A 9,373-nucleotide genomic window follows, 5' to 3' on the forward strand; every position below is an offset into this window, starting at 1 on the left:
TTCAGTGACCTCCACCGTGCCTTCCGGACTTGCATTATAATGAAAACAGAATAAATTGTGAAGAGACTAACTCTATTATTAATTAAGCATCTGAAGTAGCGTAATATGAAGACGGAAGGCTTATAGTGCTGTCAGTATGTTAGTGCTTCTAGTTTCATTGTCTGTTGTATCAGTGTTTGTTTTTTTAAGCATATCAGTGTTTGCAATTAGCACATCATGAGTGGAGTCAATATACCAGCGTTTGCAGTCACTCAGGTTCTCAGTCAGCATAGTATACTATGTCTGCTCTCAGTCCCTGTATATCAGACTCTGATGCGTGGTCATGGAGGGTGCAAACGTGTTTTTGTGTGCTCTGTCCTCCAGCTTTTAGGGCTACCCCACAAGCATTAGCTTTTTTTTTCTCTCTCTCTCTCACCATTCAGGTGACATTAGGATTACCTAGTTTCTCATTTTCCTCCCCTCCCTGATAGCCTGGTACATCAGGTGTCTGTACCTTTATACTGAGATTGCCTTTGCTTGCTGGCGTCTGGAGTGTTCCCCCCACTGATAGCTCTGGGATGTGAATAGACACAGACGCAGCTTCCTAAGAGTAGTTGAGAGGGCAATCACAGACTTCGGTGTTTTACCTCGGATCTGTTGTCTCTTGCTTGTTTTTCTCTCTCTTCCCATTTCCCCCATCAGGGGGAAGTGATTACTTTGGAGGACGCCACTACCGCCTCCCCCTCCTTGAGGGGGAAGGTGGTTCTGACGGACCCTTGAATGTGTCACAGACTTACCGCCCCAGACTGAACAGCCCGAGCCTCGATCACTGTCTTACATTACTGTAATGTTTGTTACCCTCAGTGCTTTCAGTTCTACTTCCTTGGCCAGTCTCATTCCTTTCATTATCCAGATGGTGATGATGGCTGTGGTGGAGAGGAAGAACAAGTAAGAAAAAAAAAAAAAATTGCTAATGAGGATCTAGTAAAGACTGTCAAATCCTCTCAGGTTAAGGATCTGCTTAAACTGCACAAGTTTCACTGCTATGATGTCGAACAGTGGATCCTGCATGCCATGAATTCCTGCAAGGGTACCTGTAGGGACCTCATGGTTATAGAAGAAGACTAGATTATACGTCAACTTGTTCATCAGGATGTTACAGATGCAAGATTAACTATTTGGTTCTCAGAAAGCAAGAGGACGAAGACTGTAACGATTGTTTTGACATTTGGCAAAGTATCACTACCTCATCACTGGGTCAAAATTGGTTACGAAATTGTTCAGGTAAGACCTTACATTCCTAATGCCCTTCACTGTTTCAAATGACAAAAAAGGGATATAATGATAAGAATTGTCGGGCTTCCCACTCAGTGTTTGGTTGGGTGTTCAGCTCAAGATCATAATGCTGAACACTGCACCTCTGAGACGGTATACTGTTTCCATTTTCTCGAGGGATTGTCTCAAGTGGAAGGAGGAGAAAGAGATCTGCACAGTGAAGGTAACTTAGGGCATCTTCTACTACGAAGCTAGGAAGAAGGTGAAGACATTGCATGCAAATCCCTTGCCGAATACCTCCTATGCTTCGGCGGTGATATCCCGTCCTGTGACATACTTTGTTAAAACACAGACTGTCCCTGCTCCTGTTCCTCATGCCACTCATTCTGCCTCTTACTCTCAGCCTCATGCAAATTCCAACTCTCTAACTGACATCCCTAACACTACTTCATATTCTCAGCCTACTGCTGCCTCTCAGTGAATACGGCTTGAGCCAAAGTCAGACAAGTCTAGCAAAATTAATCAGACCACCATTAGTAGAAAACATATCCTTCTCCTGCTTCAGCGAGGAAGAGAAGGGTTAGCTCTTCCTCGGGGGAGTCTGGGAGCCTTGTAACTGATGATAATGTGGAGGTTTCCATCTCCAAGCACAGCGATAGGTCCCCTGGTAATCGCTCGTCTGTTGGCAGGCAGCATTAAAAAAAAAAAAAAAAAAAAAACTAAACACACTGGCCACCCTCGTAACTCTTGAACTACCGCATTCACTGTGTTACAGTGGAATTCTAGGACTCATTCATTTATTGCCAGACGCCATGTATCCCAAACGGGGTGCCAAAGGCTTAGAGTTAATTGTTTTACAGGGAGGGGCACTAATCCTCCACCAACCCCACTTGACACGTAGGGAGAACGTTATGCCAACAGCATCTGATGTTCCCAGGCGGTCACCCATCCAAGTACTAACCAGACCCAACGTTGCTTAACTTCGCTGATCGGACAGAAAGCGGTGTGCTCAATGTGGTATGCCATATATATATATATATATATATATATATATATATATATATATATATATATATATATATCAATCTGACATATTTAGCAGAAGTGGGGTAATCGTAATCTGTAATCGTATTCGATTGTAATCGACTACTTTGGGAGTAAATTACACAACATAACAATCTTGCTTTCTATATACAGGTCAGACGTTATTTGTTTACAGGAGATACATTTGGTGGATCACCTTGATCCTCCACAGTTCAAACACTACCACTTGAAAAGAAGAAAGGATAGTCATGGACTTCCCATATACACACACAAATCACAGCCACAGACAGAAGTGGTTCCAAATTCGTCTCTGAAGCTGTTGCGTGCAGTGTAAAATGTAATGACACATATCTGTCCATTTGCTCTCTCTCCTAACCTCCACATGTCCCCATAGATACTGAGAGCTTTGAATTCACTTTTTGACCATCTTCCTGGAAATAAGTTAGTGTTGGAAAACTTAAACCCCCACCACTATCAGTACTGTGGCTTGAGGATCGATGGTCGTGGGGAACTAGTAGCTGGCCTAATATTACAGTCCAACTTCTCTTATCTGAACGAGCGTGTAGATGATCGTACTGGTAACTTTTCGGCTATTGACTTACCTCCGGTCTCCCCAGGTAAACATCAAGATTTCTCATGGGACCCTCATGACGACTCTTTGGGAACTGATTGTTTGCCCACCTGGCTTTCTTGTACACGTGACATTATTTCAGACCTTTCACCTCCAGAATTAAACTGTAAAAAAGCATCTTATGGATCCTTCTCAAGGATCGCCGATTTAGATATATCTGGGGAGACCATAGATATAAATGTCAAAAATTTTACCTCCATATTACACGGGGCTGAGGCTGCTATTCCCAAAACCTCTGCTGTACAGTTCTTGCGACACATAGAGCTCATTGACGGATGCCGGTTTGCCAACAAACTCTAAGGAAACACCATGGGAGATACAGGATTTTTGATGGTCTGCCTATTGAGGAAAACATTATTGCATACAAACAGGCATGGACTGGGGCAAGGAGTATAATAATGGAATGGATAAACGTGACTCCAGGAGGTTGTTTGTTTCCATGGTGAATTGTTTTACTCAATTATGCAAAGTCTGGTCCAGTATTAAATTATTAAATAATAAACACCCTAACATACTTGTGACCACTCTGCAGGTGAATAATAATATCTATGACGATTCCGTGGAAGTAGCTAATATCCTTGCCAGGAGTTATCTCATATAAGAAGCTCACCCAATTAAGACCAGCCTTTTTAACATCATAAACACACGGCTGAGCTAGAAATATTTGACTTTGCCACAGAAGACATAGACCTCCCATACAACCAGGAGCTTACAATGGATGAACTGTGCCCCATGTCCTCAACATGGAACGGAACTGGGGGTTATCAGAATCTAATAAAGAAAGGACCCCCAGGTAGAGACCTATGAGCTTCATGACTATGAGCCGACAGGTGGAGGGCAGTGCGCCTAGCACTGCTCGAGCAAAATTCCTAGCAAAGCAAACTCTGGGAACTAAGGGGTTAAACACCGACAAAGCTATCAGTTTCTTTAACCTTTTTGCGCTCCATGTCCTCATCATGGGACGGAACTGGGCATTTTCAAAATTTAATCCGCCCCATCCCGACCGATTTTCCACAACTGCTTCCCCCCCAATCCCCACCAATTTTGGAGAAAAAAAATTTGGCTCAAACCTCCACTTTGGGAGAGAAACATTAAAAATTCATAGAGAAATAACTCAAGTGGGGTTTAAAATACTCGATACAGGTAGCAGTACCCCTTACCTTACTGGGTATTCTATCAGGCTGGTTCCAAAGAAAACGAGTTCTATGGGAGGGTAACTATTCCACACTACTCATAAACGGTATTTATTCATTTATTTGGTACAAATTTATATGTAGTGCGAGAGTATATTGGTTTTCACACAGGAATATAGGCAATATAAGCATTGCTTCACTCACCAAACACGTCAACATACCTGACCTTTTTTGGTGAGATTACCTGATCATCATTTCTGACTGTTTCTTCCTCTAATGCTACGTAAACATTGTCCTCCACATTGTCATCGATTGGGGAATCACTCTGGCCCTCAGTTTCGTACCGTGGCACAACATGTCTTTACTGGTCAGGTCACTGGTAACAGGTGAATTGCTGAGACAATGGCGTGTGTGGGGGGGAGGTCATGCGGGATAAGACATTGTCCCTACCTGGCATCTTGTAGAGGAAGGTGTCCCGTGTATACGTACCAAAAATCACGTGCGAAAAATGAAAACTGTGCAAATTAAGGACCTTGCAATTGATGCACATTTATATACATCAACGGGACTGACAGTGACAAAACGTGTGGACATATATACAGTATACGTCAATGGGACACGGCGGGTTAATAAAGATGAGAACTCTTGGGTAGGGACCTGTGAGCTATGCGACTATGAGCCGACAGGTGGAGGGCAGTGCACCTAGCACCCTTCCAGCAAAATCCATCACACAGCTACTCTGGGAATAAAGGGGTTAAATCCTTTAAGACACTTGTCCTGGACCAGATACTATCAAGTATGGTATGATCCTGCATCTTAGGTGGAGTAGACTGTAGCACCAGTCGAGCAGGGCAGTACTCCCGAGGTGGATGGAAAGCTGATGACAGGGAGTGCTGGAGCTCCCGTTTCATCAGCCCTCAGGACTAGTTCCTGACCATCCCCCTTTGCTGAACTTTTTCAGTGTCTCAGTTACACAGAGAGTAGGCCAGCATGCTCTCCAGTACAAATTTCTCTATCTATCTTCACCAAACTACATGCACAGTACACACTACACTTCCTATTCAAAATTTACCAAAATGGCGTCAATTCACCCAGCCTCGGAGTCCCCAGGGGGGGGGACCATAAATGCCCCTGCCATCTGCCCCTCTCCCGGTGACGACTCGAGGTGCCTGGAACCACTGTCTGACTCTCTTCTTCTTCATTTCTGCAACATTCGCGGCCTTTCATCTAACTTTCTCTCTGTTGAGCACCACCTCTCCTCCTCTAAACCTCACCTTCTTTTTCTAACGGAGACTCAGCTGTCTGAGGCAACTGACAGCAAACCCTTTTCTGTATCCTCCTACTTTCTCTATACTCATTTCAAAGCCAAAGGTGGCTGTTGTGTATACATACGCAACGACTTATCTTGCTCTCGTGTTCCTGAACTTGATTCTTCTGAATTCTCCACTCTCTGGCTTCGGCTTTCCTGTCATTCTCTGACTAAATATATCTGTGCTGTTTACTTATCCCCTAATTCTACTGACTATCAAAAATTCTTCGACTATCTTACTTCTACGATGGAACACATTCTGTCCATTCCTCCTTTCTCTGAAATCTCCATTCTTGGAGATTTCAATGTTCACCACCACCTTTGGCTCTCCTCTCCTTTCACGGATCCACCTGGTAAACAAGCCTACATCTTTTCTATCCTTAATGACCTAGAGCAGCTTGTACAGCACCCTACCCGTATCCCTGACCGCCTTGGAGAGAGCTCCAACATACTTGACCTCTTCCTCACAACTAATCCTTCTGCTTACTCTGTTAATCTTTTCTCTCCGTTGGGCTCCTCCGATCACAACCTTATTACCTTAACCTGTCCTATCGCTCCAGTACGGCCTGCGGACCCTCCAGGGAAACGTCGTCTCTGGCATTTTGGAGCTGCGGACTGGGAGGCCCTCAGGCAGTACTTCTTTGATTTTCCCTGGAATGATTATTGCTTCCATGGCCGTGAGCCATCTGAGTGTGCCTTGCGCTTTACGGAGGTTATTCTCTCGGGCATGGAAGCATACATTCCTTTCTCATATCCTTTGACTAACGCAAGAAAGCCTTGGTTTAATCACGCATGTTCTAATGCTGTCCGCAACAAGGAGAAGGCCTACAAAAGGTACCGGAGCCAACCCACCCCTGAATCACATAATCTTTACGTTTCTGCCCGGAATCGTGCTAATTCTGTTCTTCGCTCTACTAAAAATAATTTCATCCATACTAAATGCTCTCAACTCTCCAACTCGAATTCTTCCCGCTCCTTCTGGCACCTTGCCAAAAATCTTTCTAACAACTTTACCTCATCATCCTTCCCTCCTCTTTTCTACTCTGATGGTTCTGTAGCTATTTCTTCTACTGATAAAGCAGATCTCTTCGCACAGACTTTCTCCTCCAATTCCACCTTAGACGATTCCGGTGCTGTTCCTCCATCACTTCCCCCCTCTGACTTCCTCATGGCTGACATTAAAATTTCTTCAGTTGATGTATTTTCTGCCATTACTGGCCTCAGTACTAAGAAGGCATATGGGCCTGATGGGGTCCCTCCTGTTGTTCTCAAGAACTGTGCTTCTGTGCTTACACCCTGCCTAGGCAAACTCTTTCGCCTTTGTCTGTCAACTTGTACCTTTCCTTCTTGCTGGAAGTTTGCTCTCATTCAGCCAGTCCCAAAGAAGGGTGACCACTCCCAACCCTCCAACTATCGTCCAATTGCTTTAACGTCCTGTATTTCAAAAGTTTTCTAGTCAATTCTTAATAAAAAAATTTTAAGGCATCTTTCCTATCACAACCTTCTTTCCGATCGTCAGTATGGGTTCCGTCAGGGACGCTCCACTGGCGATCTTCTCACCTACCTTTCAGACTCCTGGTCATCCTCCTTTCGGGACTTTGGCGAAAGCTTTGCCATTGCACTTGACATCTCAAAGGCTTTCGATCGAGTCTGGCATAAATCTTTAATTTCCAAACTGCCCTCCTACGGTTTCTATCCTTCTATCTGTTCCTTCATCGCTAGCTTCCTTTCTGGTCGTTCTATAGCCGCTGTCGTAGACGGCCATCGTTCTTCTCCTAGATCTATCAACAGTGGTGTTCCTCAGGGCTCTGTCCTATCTCCAACTCTCTTCCTTTTATTCATCAATGATCTTCTAAGCTGTACATCTAACCCTATCCACTCATACGCTGATGACTCCACCCTTCACCTTTCCATTCGGTTCCGCATAACGCCCATCTCAACAGTTACTTCAAGAAACAAGGGATGAGGCTATGGCACACCTAATGTCTGACTTGGCTCATATCTCTGACTGGGGTAAAAATAATATGGTTGTCTTTATTGCTTCTAAGACTCAGTTCTTACACCTATCAACCCGACAAAATCTTCCACAGGTATACCCACTAATGTTTAATAATATTCAGATTAATCCTGCATCATCCTTGAACATGCTTGGGGTTTCATTTACTCGGGACTTATCTTGGAAAGATCATATTACATCTCTTGTAAAATCTGCTTCCAAGAGATTGGGTGTGCTAAGCCGACTCCACTCTTTCTTTACCCCTGCACAGTTGTTGACTCTATACAGGGGTTTTATCCGCCCCTGTGTGGAGTACAACTCTCATGTGTGGGGAGGCTCCCCACATACAGCTCTTCTCAATAGGGTGGAGTCAAAGGCTTTTCGTCTCATTAACTCTCCTCCTCTTACTGACTCCCTTCAACCTCTGTCTCTTCGCCGCACTGTTGCATCTTTATCTCTTTTCTATCGCTACTTTAATGGTCACTGCTCCTCTGAACTGTCTGCTTGCATTCCTCCACCTCTACGACGGGCGCGTAGCACCCGTCTGGCAGCAAACTCTCATCCTTTTTCTGTCCAACTCTCTAATGCAAGAGTTAACCGTTACTCTCAGTCTTTCATTCATGCAACAGGTCAGCTCTGGAACTGTCTCCCTCTGTCTGTATTTCCTGCTGCCTATGATCTCCAGTCTTTCAAACGCAGTGTGTCCAGGCATCTCAAAATGATCGGATCTTGAATTTGGCTCTCTATTGTATTTTGTTTTTCTCTTGGAGGGAACTGTTACTGCGGGCTCATGGCCTTTGGTTCCTTCTTCCTCGCATTAAAAAAAAAAAAAAAAAAAAAAAAAATGATTAAGCTGTTAGCATTGTACAATGAACTTTGGGCGTTCTGAACGTTCCCATACTCATAGCACTTTGAGCACGTAATACTGACATCCAAACAGGCTGGTTGTCTTATAAATCCCACTTCACTTTGCTTTATTGAGTTTATTTCTTATCTACGTAAGGCCATGGAACTAATGGTTAATATCAGGTTTCTTTTTGTTTCATAGCTGAAGAATTTGTTTAATGGTCGACAGTGCGGCATCCATAAATACAAAAGTTCACTAGAACATTTAATAAATTTGGAGCATTGTATTTCAGGGGCATTTGCCACTAAAGAATTCATGATAGGGGTGTCTTTGGACATCCATAAAGCCGGTGACATGATGTGGTGATGCAGTAGATTAATGAAGCCTTATGCTTATGGATTAAGAGATCATCTGCCTATTTATATTTCCATTTTTTTTTTTTTTTTTGTAAGGGATAGAACTTTCTTTGTCAAATTACCCCGTAATGTAACATCGAATATATTCATCTAAGAAAACGGGATGCCTCAGGGAAGTGTGGTTAGTCCCACTTAGTTTAGTATTACGATCAATGATATTCTGTCCTCAGCTCCCATCCCAAGGAATCTTAAATATTCACTCTACACTGACGATTGTGCGATATGGCACTCTTCTTGAAATGCACAATTTTTGGATGGGCGGATTCACATATTCCTTGATTCCGTCCATCAGTGGGCCTTGCAGTGGGGATTTAAGTTTTCCATCCATTCCTAAGTGTACCACTGTGGTTGATACCACTAGTAATGTCCATGATTTGCACTTAACTTCGGATAATCAGCTGGTAACTTTTCAAAAGATTTCAAGAGTCTTTAGACCTCCATTTTCGTCAACAGAACTTTGAATTTCATGTTATTATTTTATTTGCCCATTGTGATAAACCGTTAAAAAGTATATAGAGGGGACTACTTGGGGAGCTGACAGGAAATTTTTATTAATGATGTACCAGTCCCTTATTAGAACCATGCTAGACTATGGCTCACAAGCGTAAGGATCGGCGTCTGATGCCACATTGAGGAGGTTGAAGTGTTGCAGAATAATGTTTGCGAATGTGTCTCGGAGCCCTGAGGTGTATGCATGCAGCTCAAATGGAAGTGTAGGCTAATGTACCTCCCCTCCATAATCG

General features: G+C 43.6%; 1 pseudogene; it reads right to left on the reverse strand.

The window, feature by feature from the left end:
* Positions 1-2,166: 2,166 nt before the first annotated feature.
* On the reverse strand, positions 2,167-2,284 carry LOC145401509 (5S ribosomal RNA; annotated as a pseudogene).
* Between the last annotated feature and the right edge of the window lie 7,089 nt (positions 2,285-9,373).

Source organism: Coenobita brevimanus, chromosome 55, assembly GCF_032717465.1.
Source record: "Coenobita brevimanus isolate Jiangsu-jjx chromosome 55, ASM3271746v2, whole genome shotgun sequence".
NCBI classification, from domain to species: domain Eukaryota; kingdom Metazoa; phylum Arthropoda; class Malacostraca; order Decapoda; family Coenobitidae; genus Coenobita; species Coenobita brevimanus.